Genomic DNA, 14,448 nt, shown 5'->3' with positions numbered 1-14,448 from the left:
GGGTGGAGGGAGAGAGAGGGGAGAGATTTTGATAAAGAAGTAGAGTAGAACGGGTACAAGTGGATCAATTTTTCAGTCCGTCAGAAATTACTCAATGAAGATACAGGGAAATACTTTTAAAACCAATAGGAGGAAATATTTTATCACGCAGAGAATAGTTAAGCTCTGGAATGCTTTGCCAGAGGTTGTGGTAAGAGTGGACAGCACAGCTGGTTTTAAAAAAGGTTTGAACAATTTCCTGGAGGAAAAGTCCATAGTCTGTTATTGAGAAAGACATGGGGGAAGCCACTGCTTGCCCTGAATCAGTAGCATGGAATGTTGCTACTCCCTGGATTTTGGGTAAATTCCAGAGTTTAATTACACTTCTCCCTCGTCATTCACGGGGGATACGGGCAGAGCCGGACCGCGAATGCCGAAAAACCGCGATTATCCAGCTCTAACCCACCCCCACCTCCCTGCCGCCTTCCCGGCCTTACCTGGCGGTCTAGAGGGCTTTCGGGGCAGGAGCGATCTTCCTACGCTCCTGCCCCGTGCAGATCGCCATCAGGAAATGGCTGTAGGGAGTTCCCGACGTAGTCTCAAGAGACTATGGGAACTCCCAGCAGCCATTTCCTCATGGCGATCTGCACGGGGCAGGAGCGTAGGAAGATCGCTCCTGCCCCGAAAGCCCTCTAGACCACCAGGTAAGGCCGTGAAGGCGGCAGGGAGGAAAAAAAGATGGATTTTTTTTACATTAAGACTGTTTTTTTATTTTCCCCCCTCCCCAGAAAAAAATCGCGATTATATGAAACCGCGAGTGCAGGAACCGCGAATGGGGAGGGGGAAGTGTACACATCGTGTGAAGAAATAATTTCTCCAGTTTGTTTTAAATCTATTACTTAGTAGCTTCATCGTATGCCCCCTAGTCCTAGTATTTTTGGAAATAGTGAACAAGCGATTCACATCCACCTTTTCCACTCCACTCATTTTATAGACCTCTATCATAACCCCTGAGCCGTTTCTTCTCCAAGCTGAAGAGCCGTTTAAGCTTTTCCTTATAGGGAAGTTATCCCTTCCTTTTTATCATTTTCATTGCCCTTCTCTGTACCTTTTCTAATTCTGCTATATCTGAGATATGGCGGCCAGAACTGCGCACAGTGTTCGAGATGCAGCCATACCATAGAGCGATACAAGGGCATTATAACATTTTCATCTTTGTTTTCCATTCTTTTTCTGATAATTCATAACATTCTATTTGCTTTCTTAGCAGCTGCCGCACATTGAGCTGAGGGTTTCAACGTATCCTCAACAATGACACCTAGATCCTTTTCCTGGGCAGTGACTCCTAACATAGAACCCAGCATCACGTAGCTATAGTTCAGGTTCCTCTTTTCCACATGCATCACTTTGCACTTGCTCACATCAAACGTCATCTGCCATTTTGACGCCCAGTCTTCCAGTCTCACAAGGTCCTTTTGCAATTTTTCACAATCATCTTGCGATTTAACAACTTTGAACAACTTTGTGTCATCAACAAATTTAATTATCTCACTAATTATTCCTTTCTCTAGATCATTGATAAATGTATTAAAAAAGCTACGGTCCCAGCACAGACATGTCATAAACGCTGCTATTTTGATTTTTTTATTTTCAACTTGTTCTTTCACAGCACTTTCTGCCCTGACGCAGCCATAGAAGCGAAATGCTGGCGTGCCTTGACGGCAAGGGAGACTGAAATCATATCCACGAACCACAGCATCGTGCACCCGACAGCACAGCGTAGCCAGATAAGTTTACTGGTTCACTGGCTTTCTTGAATAAATGTTCAGTTAAGGATTTTTCATAGCATTCATTGTACCAAAATTTAAGGTTAACATTCTGAGGGGTTTTGAGCCTATGAAGTAACGTCCCTTTCTAGCACTGCCACAAGATTTGTTCTGGTGGCGTGCAGGGATCTGAGGCTTTCCCTGTATGAACAAGCAGTCTATAATTAAATTAAATTGATTTCTTTACTATCTAATAAGTAAGTTGATCTGGGAGAGGTATATTGTTGGACTAGATTTTTCTCTTCTATTAAGACCCTTCTCCATTGAGAATATTGCCCATTTAAACCCACTCTCTCTTTTCTGTCTTTCAACTGTTTTGACTCCTATGCTACAAGTTGTCCATCAGTGGAATGGGCACAAGAAGAATGTACCTCTCCACCTCTATGCAAACTCACTGACTATGTCCATCATCTCCGAGGACCAGGTACTATGCAGACTGAAAGAAGCAGTAACAGCACATAAGACTTCTCGTTAACTATTTATGAAGATTTAGTTATTTCAAATATAAATAATCCATGACTGCAAAATGTTTCTAGTATGGTTATTAATATTCATGATCTTTATTTCATCGTTTGAATGTCACTCAGAACAAAAAAAAGGAAAAAGATTCAATTTGTCAGTGCAAAGACTTTACATTCAGTAAGCAAAAAATATGTTCGCATTCTAATAAGCAAAGTGCCAGTGTGGATTAAAAGCAAATAGGGACTCTCTGATGACAGTAAGAGAAATTTTAATGGAGAGTTATGACACAACCTTGGGGAGGAAAGCCCCAAAGTGACTTAGAACATAAAACCATTACACCAGGAACAAGATTGCCCATAGATTAGATCCCTTGAAGGACTCCTCAACTTTAGGAACGCAATAAAAACATACTTGTTCATGATCGATAGATTACAAAGACATGCACAGCAGAACCTCAATATTTGCGGGGGGGTTAGGGGCCGAGCCGGCCTGTGAATATTGGAAAATCATGGATAATTTCTAGGGCTGGCTCTGACCTCCTCCCCCCCTCCTCAAGTCTCGAGACTACAACGGGAACTCACGGCAGCCATTTTGATGATGGCTTTGCATGGGGCAGGAGCGTAGGACGATCGATCCTGCCCCCCGTCGCCGCTAGACCACCAGGTAAGATCTGGGAAAGGTCAGATGCAGAATTTTGTTTTAAAAAAAATCACGAATAACTGAATCGGCGGGTACCGAAACCACGGATTCGGAGGGGGAACTGTATTTTGATACAAAATCCTCAGTATGTGTCGCGTTAGGATAAAAGCTTGTACTGAAAAAGCTTGTGCTGTAACAATGAGAAGTCTAACTTGTAAACTCTACATACACAGCCTTTTTACAAAACCGCAATAGCGTTTTTTAGTGCAGGCCAGTGCACTGAATGCTCTGCGCTGCTCCCAATGCTCATAGGAACTCTATGAGTGTCGGGAGCAGCACAGAACATTCAGTACGGAGGTAATTGCTCCGACGCTCATAGGAATTCTATGAGTGTCGGAGCAGTTACCGCCGCTGCCGGTGCTAAAACTCGCGCTACGCGTTCGTAAAAGGAGGGGTCAAATATCATAGTAACATAGTAGATGACGGCAGATAAAGACCCGAATGGTCCATCCAGTCTGCCCAACCTGATTCAATTTAAATTTTTAAATTTTTTCTTCTTAGCTATTTCTGGGCAAGAATCCAAAGCTTTACGCGGTACTGTGCTTGGGTTCCAACTGCCGAAATCTCTGTTAAGACTTACTCCAGCCCATCTACACCCTCCCAGCTATTGAAGCCCTCCCCTGCCCATCCTCCACCAAACGGCCATACACAGACACAGACCGTGCAAGTCTGCCCAGTAACTGGCCTAGTTCAATATTTAATATTATTTTCTGATTCTAAATCTTCTGTGTTCATCCCCCGCTTCTTTGAACTCAGTCACAGATTTACTTTCCACCACCTCTCTCGGGAGCACATTCCAGGCATCCACCACCCTCTCTGTAAAGTAGAATTTCCTAACATTGCTCTTGAATCTACTACTCCTCAACCTCAAATTATGTCCTCTGGTTTTACCATTTTCCTTTCTCTGGAAAAGATTTTGTTCTATGTTATTACCTTTCAAGTATTTGAACGTCTGAATCATATCTCCCCTGTCTCTCCTTTCCTCTAGGGTAGACATATTCAGGGCTTCCAGTCTCTCCTCATACGTCTTCTGGCGCAAGCCTCCTATCATTTTTGTCGCCCTCCTCTGGACCGCCTCAAGTCTTCTTACGTCTTTTGCCAGATAGTCCTTTTTTCTACCATTTTAATATTTGTGACCTTGTTGTAATGCATTTGCATGGCAGAGTTGGAGGCTGCTAGGGAGCTCGGAAAAGACCACGGTGTGCCGTTCCGAGAATCGCACGGTAAAATACTGCTACGCCAAACCGACTGGAGCCAGTTTAGCAGCCATCCTTAAAGGCATGGTAAGTTTTGAGACTCCGACCCTTAGAAACTACAATCACAAGAGCGTGCTCACTTTCCTGTTGCTTCCGCTAATCTGCTTTGCTCCATACGGAGATATCCTGATTTTGCTATCACGTCAGAACCGCATGTGCCACTCCACGGGGCCATCGCAACAAAAGGCACAAGGCTTCGAGCACAGCAAGTGCAGCTTTAGCGCACAATTTTGCAGGTGAATAGATGCCAAAAAGGTTTTGTGCCGAAGCTAACATTCGCAAAACCTTGCCTTAGATACCAGCAGACAGAATATATTTAAATCCATAGTAAAAACTTACAAGCTGGCCACAATTTGGGGGGCTTTAACGGGTCTGAGAAGATGGTCAGCTCATCCTTCTGCAGTAGCATTTGCCCGTTTCTTCTTTTTTTTTCTCCCAAAAGAAAATGGGATATATTGTGTACAGTATAATCTCGCTATAACTGACTTCAAGGGACCTGGAAAAACAGTCCGTTATATCCAGAGTTGTATTTTTTTTTTTAAACTTTATTTAGGTCAACTTGAAACAACGTTCAATCAATGAACAACAGACACTGCACAACCATATCAGCAACATCAAGAACAAAACTCAGCAAATCAGCAACATCAAGAACAAAACTCAGCAAAACATTGGTACGACTTGAAATGATTGCAAAAACCAGAACACTAAAAGATGTTCTAAAGCATTATGTCATACTGTACTGGAAAGAACAATACGCTGTCATTTTCTTCTGGGCTGCATTTTGATACTATATCACCGGCACGCCACACGCCTTGTAGGCGGAGCCTGCATGTCTGTTATAGCCGAAGAAAACTACAGCTCAAAGCGGCTCTGGGGGACCAAATTGGCTGTCCGTTATTTCCGAAAGTCCGTAATATGCGGGTCCGCTATATGCGATGATTTTCTGTATGTTTATAATGGCGCACGGCCAGGATCAGCGGACCTCGTCCGCTATAGGTGAGGTTCCGTTATAAGCGAGTCCGTTATAACGAGATTATACTGTACTAAATCTAGTGCTTAAAGATCCCTTGTTAAATATAAATAAACCTGAACCAGATGCAACAACTTTCAAATCTTAATCGGCTAGTTTCATTGGTGCTCAGAGAAACACCAGAGTTTGAGTCCACTAAGTGACCCACTGTAGAAGCAGCTCTGATTCTCAATCACTGCACGAACGTCTCTTCTTCTGTTCTTGCTATTTAATCAGTAGAAAAACTACCAAATAAATATTAATTGTGCTCAATCAATTCTTATTTTAAAGGTGGGACTTAGCTGAAAGAATAAACGCAGATTCTGACGCATTTCGCCGGTTGGCTGCTTCAGAGATACCCAGTTCTGACTTAAATTTTTGCTCACAGGGCCGCTCCTACAGCGGGTTATCAGCTCACATAGTGGACTCATACTCTAGCAGTTCTCTGCGCACAAATGAAACTAGCCAAATAAGATTCGAAAGGTCTTTTTTTCTGCCAGCATACAGGGCCTGCATTCTTTCTGTGGCTTTCCAAGAAGAGAGGAGGTTAAAAAAAAAAAAAAAAAGAAGACAGAACCGAGGAGGTGATGTGCTGGAAAATATGAACTAAAGTGCAGAGAACTCTGCTCAAAAAGCAGCTAGAGCCATGCACGCATCTGAATAGAATAATATTGCCCATGCGCTGGAATGCTACTCGGCTATATCGGTATCAATATTGCATTCCAGCGCATGGGCAGATGTGAACTGATACGTTTTTCTGCTCTTATCTGTGCACCACTCTAGTTCCTTTTAGCACAGAATCATATGCACATATGCAAATTTTGTGCAGGGGCCTATTTGTATACAATTTGGTTACTGTATCGGCGAGCATAAATTCGACGTTATGCCTGTGTCAGGAAGCTGTGTGCTAAGCTATCAGTGCATGCACAATTTTAGTGTAATCTTACCGCATCGGTCCCCAAATTGTGACAAGGTAGGACTATGATTTTTCATCCCATTTTCAGGTCAGCTATGTATTTGCACAGTGCTTTACTGTATATGCACATTATACAGCCATATAAGTATTTCACAGCAGTATATCAGAAAGTCACCTTATTCGCTCTTTCTTGTATGAGAAAATGCTTAATTTGATGGTGGGGTGATTGTGAAAATTGCTGGTACTATGCATTTGATCAGCCTGACCAGACATTCAGCTATAGCCTCTCTTTTCACTGACAGACACTTGACAATGACTTGGACTATCTATTGCAGATTGGATACTAACTATTCTCCTTCCAGTCTACCTAAGAATGGAAGGAAAAGGCTCTTGAAATCTAGGAACTGCTTGACTTATTCTGATAATTGTTCTGTGCCCATTCCCCACCTATCATCTTCCTGTATTCATCTTCTCTGACAGATATTCCATTTCAGATAAATATTTCTGTCAAATGTACCAGAATTTAATGATCACCAGTAAGAAGTCCAAGAGAGTGTGAGCAGTTTAATGAATTAAAAATGCTGTTTGCATGGGCAGAATATTGAGATTTGCCAACTGAGCTAGCAGTAGCTGCATGCATGGACAGAATATTTAGGTTTGTACACTGGGCCAGCAGTGGCTCATACATGGATAGAATACTAAGATTGCAGACTGGGACTGGCAGTGGTATGTACAGACAGAATATTAAGATTTGCAGAAGGGCTGGCAGTGACTATACTAAGATTGCATATTTGCACTACCGTGTTTCCCCGAAAATCAAATAGTGTCTTATATTACTTTTGGGTCCAAAAAAATACACTAGGGGATGTCTTATTGTTTTCAGGTACAACAATCATCTCTCCCTTCCTCTCCTCCACCCCAATTCTTCCTCTTTCCTCTCTCTCCCCCCCTCCCCATGTGCAGAATCTTTCTATCCCTCCCTCTCCCATCCTCCTGGTCAGCAGAACCCCACTGTGAGACTGACCTACCTCCGAGGCATCCAAAAACAGTGACGGCGTCGGTGTCAGTGCTCTGAATGGACAGCTTTGCGGCCTTCCCCGCCAGGGCCTTCCCTCTTCCGTGTCACTGATGCCTCAGAGGTATGTCAGTCTCACGGTGGGAGGGTCGGGGTGGGGTTCTACTGCACAGGGGGATGGGAGCCCAGAAATAGTGGAAGCCTGGACTTTTTTTTTTTAAACTAGGGATGGAGTCAGAGTGTCAGGGACATTCAGAGGGGGGGGGGGGAGATGTGGGGTTGATCTTAAGGTAGGGCTTATATTAGGAGCATCTTTAAAAATCATGCTAGGGCTTATTTTCGGGGTAGGTCTTATTTTTGGAGAAACACGGTAGCAATTGAAATGCTAAATAACTGATGGCTGCATAGCCTTGTTAGGGCTCAACAGAGTAATATAAATCATTCGTAGTGCAGAAATCCAAGAGCCACAAAGAACCGATTTCCTTTGACTAGCAGTGCTACTTCTCCTTATACTGGCAAGTGTGTTTGGTGCCATTAACTCATGTTTAAATCCCAGCTTTTTGAGCATCATCATCAAGTTTTCACAGCAGAATACAGAAGTAGATTGCGTGGCCTTTCTTCTGCGCAGTATAAATTCAATACTGCAGCATCAAATGCGATCCTCTGCTTCCAACACTACCCATCTGCTGCTGCCTCTGGCGGTACTTCGTTAATCTGACGTCTCCGCTGAAACCTGTCCACCTTGGGAGGCTCTGCCGGTAGCGAAACTACCGACAGCATAGCTTTCGGCTTCTCAGATGTGCACAAGCCCCTTGGACCACGTTAGGTGTGGTCAACTCGTGTTTGAGTCCTAGTAACTTGAACTGGCAAGTTTACTATGGGCTTTATAACTCTTTTGTCACATTGTGCCTACTTTGAACTTAATGGCTGTTGTTCAACTCAAGTTTCAAGTTTGTTTAAAATTTGATTGATCGCCCAATCATATATTCAGGGCGATGCACAATTCTAAAAACAGTTTTTAACAACATACAGGGGAACAAAAAGTTCCTATAGCAAATACATGACTTTCAGAACAGACGGGACCAGTAGGGTAAGTGGGATAAAAATACAATAATTGAAGGCAAATGAGACAATCAAGGAAAATTACAAAAGAAGGGATTTTTTGATTTGTTTTGTTTATACAAAAGGAGGGGTTTGGGGTTTTGTTTTGTTGATTTTACAATGTCTAGCAGTCAAATGCATTTTTTAAAAAAAATTCTTTATTGATTTTTAAATAATAACAGTGCACTACAATGAATTATCAAGAGCAAATCAGCAAAAGCACTTTACACATACAAACATTTTAAAACAAATCATTTTCTCCCCCTTTCCCTTAACTAGCAATAATTAGAAATATATACTTAGAACTATAGTTTCCATAAACTATATACCATACATAATATTATTATCCTCCCTCCCTCCCACCCTGGATGTGCAAGGAAGTAATCTAATAAGAAAAAGTACATGTCAGCTAATGTGACATGCATCTTTACAAAGAAAGCGTTTTAATTGACTCTTAAATCTGTCAATGTTTCTTTCTTCCCTTAAGTAGATTGGCAAGGAATTCCACAATTGAGGGGCCACAACAGAAAAAAATGTATTGTCTTCGAGTATTAACAGTTTCATGTGAGGGAACGGTTAGCAAATGTTGGTCATTAGACCGAAGTATTATAGTGGAGGCATAGGAAATTAGAATCCTGTCGATGAAAGCTAGGAACTTATAGAGTTGAGCCTTAAGTGATAACAGCCATATTTTGTAAATTATTCTGTGCGATGCTGGGAGCCAATGAGATTTTTTTAAGATGCATGAAACATGATCAAACTTTTTTGCATTCATGATAATTTTAATAGAAGCATTTTGAATTAGCTGAAAATGTCTGATTAATTCTCGGTCCATGGTCTGTGCTTGACCCGTTTCCTAAGAACACTCCACCATCAATTCCCTATCCATGTCTGGAGAACATACCTGGAAAAAGGATGCTGATAAGGTGCAGGCAGTGGCATAGAAAGAGGATGAGGGGGGAGGGCGGAGCACCCTGGGTGCTGTATTGGCAGCACAGCCCCCAGCATCTCTCCTCTCCCTCCCTTGCCGGTGATGGGGGAGGCTCTTAACTGCATCCCCGGTACCTCTTCAATCCTGCTATTCTGACGGCAGTAAGCAGCAACTCCAACCTGTTGCTCAAGCCAATTTAGAGCTCTCATTCCTGTTCACAGGACCAGGAAATTACATCAGAGGGAAGACTCAAGATGGGTAAAAGACCATTGCTCACTGTCGGTGAAGAATAGCAGTAATTAAGAGGTACAGGGGGAGTACAGTTAGGAAATCTCCTTCATCGCTAGGGGGGGGGGGAGGTGGAGGGTTTAAAGTGGGTTAAAACCACGGACTCGCAGAGCTAAAAACAATAAAAAAAATTTTTAAAACGGCCCCGGCTCGGACGGGCATGCGCTGACCATCTACAGATGGTCTGCACATGCGCACGGATCGCACAACAGCGATCCATGAAGGCAGATGGGGGCGTTCCTCCAATCGCCTAAATCTGCATATTGGGGCTTTGAGAATTCATCAGACCTGCCCAGATCGGGCCCAATCGGGCAGGTTAGTGAATCTGGCCCTTACTCCAGCCATAGAGCTAACATGTGAGGGTACTTAAAAACAGCAGGAACACATATAATTGGTAAATTAGCTGTTAACCAATAATTGGTTATAATTGGTGTTAACTGGTGCCTATTACATGCATAATGGCCATTAGCTGGTAATCTTCAAATGGAGTGTATAAAATTCATTGTGGACAACCCCAAGGTGGGGGGGGGGGATGGACTCAGGTGGGTCAGGAACGTATCTAGTACTTATGGGCACAGGTTATAGAATTTTATCCATTAAGGTAATAAATTACTCACATTTCAGCTGCAAAAACCTGAGGGAATGCTATAGTTCAGAGAGTGAAGAACTTTTGTATATGAAAGAGGAGCAGGACTTTGGCATGAACATATGTGATGATCTTAAGTGGACAATCAGGTAGAAAAGGTGACGGTGAAAGGTAGAATGTTTGCTTGGGTGCATAGCGAGAAGAAGGAGCAATAGGAAAAAGGAGGTAATGATGCATCTGTATAAGACTCTGGTGAGATTTCATTTAGTATACAATTCTGGAGACCACACCTTCAAAAAGATATAAATAGGATAGAGTCAGTCCAGAGGACAGCTACTACCGTGGTCAGTGGTCTTCATTACAGAGTTATATGGAGACAGACTTAAAAGGAGGGAGATATGACAGAGAGTTTTAAATAGCTTGAGTCTCTTTCAATTGAAAAGATCTTCTGGAATGAGGGGGCGTAGGATGAAGGTGACAGGAGACAGGCACGGAAGCAATCTAAGAAATACTTTTGCACAGAAAGGGTGGTGAATGCGTGGAACATCCTCCTGGTGGAGGTTGTGGAGATGAAGACTGTATTTGAAGTCATGAAAATTTGGGATGAGTACATATGTAGGATCTGTAAGGCAGTGAAAGGGAGAGTAGATGGTAAGAATGGGAGGCTATATGGTTTTGATCTACAGTACCCGCTCTGAATCTGCGATTTCAGTACCCGCGGATTCGGTTATTCGCAATTTTTTTTTTTTTTAAAGAAACGCTGCATCCCGGACCTTCCCCAGAACTTACCTGGTGGTCTAGCAGCGACACGGGGCAGGATTGATCGTCCTAAGCTCCTGCCCCGTGCAGAGCTGTCATCAAAATGGCTGCCGTAGTCTACAACGGGAACTCACGGCAGCCATTTAGATGATGGCTCTGCATGGGGCAGGAACCTAGGACGATCGATCCTACCCCAGTAAGTTCTGGGAAGGTCCGTGATGCAGGAGGGAGGCAAGGGTGGTTCAGCGTTATCCGCGATATTTCAATATTCGCGGGCCGGCTCTGCCTCTAATCCCCGTGAATATTGAGGGGCTGCTGTAACTTCATTTTTCTCTGTTTCTATACTTTCCATGTAAGTGGGAGACATACCCATGCTCCATCCAAGCAAAATATACAGTACACTGTGTAAGTTAAGTAAACATTTTCAGAATAGTGCTTGATTTTTTGATGTGAAAGGACTTGGAATTTAGTAGCCTTTTCTGCCACTGGGTAGAAGTATTTTCGTGATTGTGGGGTTTATTTCGTGTGGCCCCCCTCTCTTTAACTGTGGACTAAAGGATTCCTTTGTTTTTATAATTATTTGATTACATTTGCAAGTTTTCTGTTGTTGCTTGAAAGTAAATGAATATCTAGTATAATCTATAAATATATTTAAAAAAAGAAAAAGAAAACCTCTCATTAACAATGGAGGACGCTCAAAATAGATTACCAGCGGAGGTGACAGGAGTCAAAATAGTGCCAGAATTCAAGTAGGGACAAGAAGGGCACAAAGTGGCAGAGGTAGGAATGGGACCAAATATCACATACAATTTATGACAGTGACCAGAATAGCACACAGTATTCGAGGTACGGCCACACCATGAAGCAATACAAAGGCATTATAACATTTTCATCCTTGTTTTCTGTTCCTTTCTTGATAATTCCTAGCATTCTATTTGCTTAGGCACTGCTGCACACTGAGCAAAGGTTTCAACATATCGTCAACTATGACACCTAGATCCTAGATGCTTGGTTTTCAGGCAGGTACTATTATCCCTCAGGCTCACTCATACATATCTTTTAGGAAATGACTAAAAACTGATTTATTTAATAAATTTGTAAACTGATGTTTTTATTGTTTTTATAGTTGTACATTTTAGTGGATCTTAATATACTTTTAGTAAATTGTATTTTATTCATTGATTGTGTAATTTTTAATGTATGTGAACCGCCTAGAACTATGTGGTAGGGCGGTATATAAAAATAAAATAATAATAATTATTATTATCATTATCCTATTCATGGGCGGTGACTCCTAACGTGGAACCCTGCATCAAGTATCTATAGTTCGGGTTCTTCTTTCCCACATAATCATCATTTGTATTGAGTGGCAAACATAAGAATATAAGAATAGCCTTACTGGGTCAAACCAATGGTCTATCTAGCCCGATAGCCCATCTTCGTGGTGGTCAATCTAGGTCTCTAGTGCCTGGCAAAAACCCTGTAACTTTATTGAGTGTCCCCCTAGTCTTTGTAATTTTTGACGGAATGAAAAATTAATCCACGTGTACCCGTTCTACCCCACTCTGGATTTTGTAGACTTCAATCATCTCTTTACTAAACTAAACTAAACTAAACTAAATAAGTGCCCTAACCTCTTTAGTCTTTCCTCACATAAGAGGAGTTCCATTCTGTTTATCATCTTGGTCGCTCTTTGAAACTTTTCTAGCTCCTAAATTTCTGTTTCACTGAGTTATCTATTTCTGTATTTTCTTGACTTACAATAAATCATACATATTTTCAAGTTATTTTGTAATTTGCATGTGTTTATGGTTTCACTAGTCCGTGCCTTGGGAAATCTGTCCCTATTTCTTTTCTGCAATCTTCATTCACGTCCAAGGGATTGGCAACTTTTCAAAATGTTCCAACAAAAACAGCAGCTGTAAAAGCAAATGAGAACTAAACTGCAGGTTTGGGGTATCTAACAGTTTAATGAGTAAATTCCTCGTCTAACCCTTCTGTCATATACCTCAGATATAACGACAAGGATCTGAGTCCTGAGGATCCAGTCTAGCTGGTGCTGACTCTTCGGTTTCCAAGGAAACACTTGCTCTCATTTTCTAACCCCTGCTGTATTAATACTCCAAGATTCCCCCCACCTCCCTCAGCAGTCACATCCAGGCTGCAGCATTTCCTAATCACTCTTTCACCACCTGTCGCTCATATTTTTACCATCCCTTCAGATGAGTCTAGGAGCCAGCCAATAACCGACTTCCTCTCCAGACTCTCTGCCAGTGATACTTGGACCTTTCCAAACACAAGGCAAGATTGCATCTCCTTTTCTCAAACCACGTCGACATTTTCTGAATTTGCAAGCCAAGATGTGAAAGAGATTTTGATTTTCCATCTCCTCCTTCTATGTCTTTTTTAGAATATGCTTATTCATTAGTTATTCTCCAGGAGAAATCAAGGCAATTTTAAGAGGATGAGGTTCTCTGAGGGCTGGTAGTGATAATTCTAAATTTCCCTTATAAGAGTTTCTATGTAGTACTCTGGAGCCAATGTAAATATTCATACAGTAAAACCAGCTCAGGACATGACTTCTACACCAACATTAATCTGACAAAATCTCACCGGTATGCTGTAGCCAAAGAGCATGAAAATTACTGCCGCTTTAAAAATGTTGCAGTATTCCACAGCTCACTGCAAAATGTCCACCTTCCTGTCAATGAGTGAGTAGTGACTGACTCATGCACTGACAAGAAGGGAGACATATTTTTAAAAATGCATTCTATTCTAGTCCCTCCTGTAATTTCTGGTAGTCTAGTGGCCCACCTTCTTCTCCCTAGCCCCTAAAATAAAACATTAAAAATCCCTAGTGTCTAGTGGCTCCCTCCCTCCTTGTTACCCTCCTACCCCAACTTCCACAAAATAATTCCTGTAGTCTAGCAGCCTTCTCCCTCCCCCAACTTTAAAAGAAACTCAGTGCTTGGGGAGTAATGTTCAACTAGAAACGATCAGCGTTATTTTTAAATACTGACCATCACCTGCTAAATTAGCTCTAGATCAGGGGTGTCCAACCTTTTGGCTTCCCTGGGCCGCAATGGCCCCAAAAAATTTTTCTGGGGCCGCACAAATGCGCAAACGCTGCAACAAGACAGAGGAGGGAGCCGGTAAGACGGTAAACACCCATGGGCAGCAGAAGAAAACACTGCATTGCCCTTGACCAAGGCTGCACAAAATACTTTACAGAGCTGCATGCGGCCCTTGGGCCGCAGGTTGGACACCCCTGCTCTAGATATTTAATGCCCCCTCCCTTCTCCCTTCCCCAAACCCATGCCTTTAATACCCCCACACACACACCAGATTAAATTCCACCCATCTTGGCAGTCTCCCCCCCCCTAACTTAACTCTCTGGCTGTCTAGTGGGGGTGATGGAGGTAGAAGCAAACCTGGTCCTGGAGGCAACCCAGCCAGTTAGGTTTTCAGGCTCATAAATATTCATGAGATATTTGCATGCACTACTTCCACTGCATGCAAATCTCATGAACATGCTCTGTGGATAGCCTGAAAACCTGACTGGCTGGGATACCTCCAGGACCAGGTTTGGAAACCATTGATTTAGGGCTCCTTTTACTAAGC

At 42.5% G+C, this 14,448-nt stretch overlaps 1 long non-coding RNA gene across 1 annotated transcript in view; it reads left to right on the top strand.

Moving 5' to 3' along the window:
* LOC117349433 overlaps positions 1 to 14,448 on the top strand; it is a 34,390-nt gene that overhangs the window by 13,700 nt on the left and 6,242 nt on the right. Inside the window, exon 2 of the long non-coding RNA XR_004537160.1 lies at positions 1,649 to 2,229. This is a non-coding gene — a long non-coding RNA (uncharacterized LOC117349433). The remainder of the gene's footprint in view (positions 1 to 1,648; positions 2,230 to 14,448) is intronic.

This window comes from Geotrypetes seraphini, chromosome 15 (genome assembly GCF_902459505.1).
Source record: "Geotrypetes seraphini chromosome 15, aGeoSer1.1, whole genome shotgun sequence".
NCBI classification, from domain to species: domain Eukaryota; kingdom Metazoa; phylum Chordata; class Amphibia; order Gymnophiona; family Dermophiidae; genus Geotrypetes; species Geotrypetes seraphini.
Note: the sequence above shows the minus strand (reverse complement) of the source record. Positions and strands in the feature narration are given on the sequence as shown.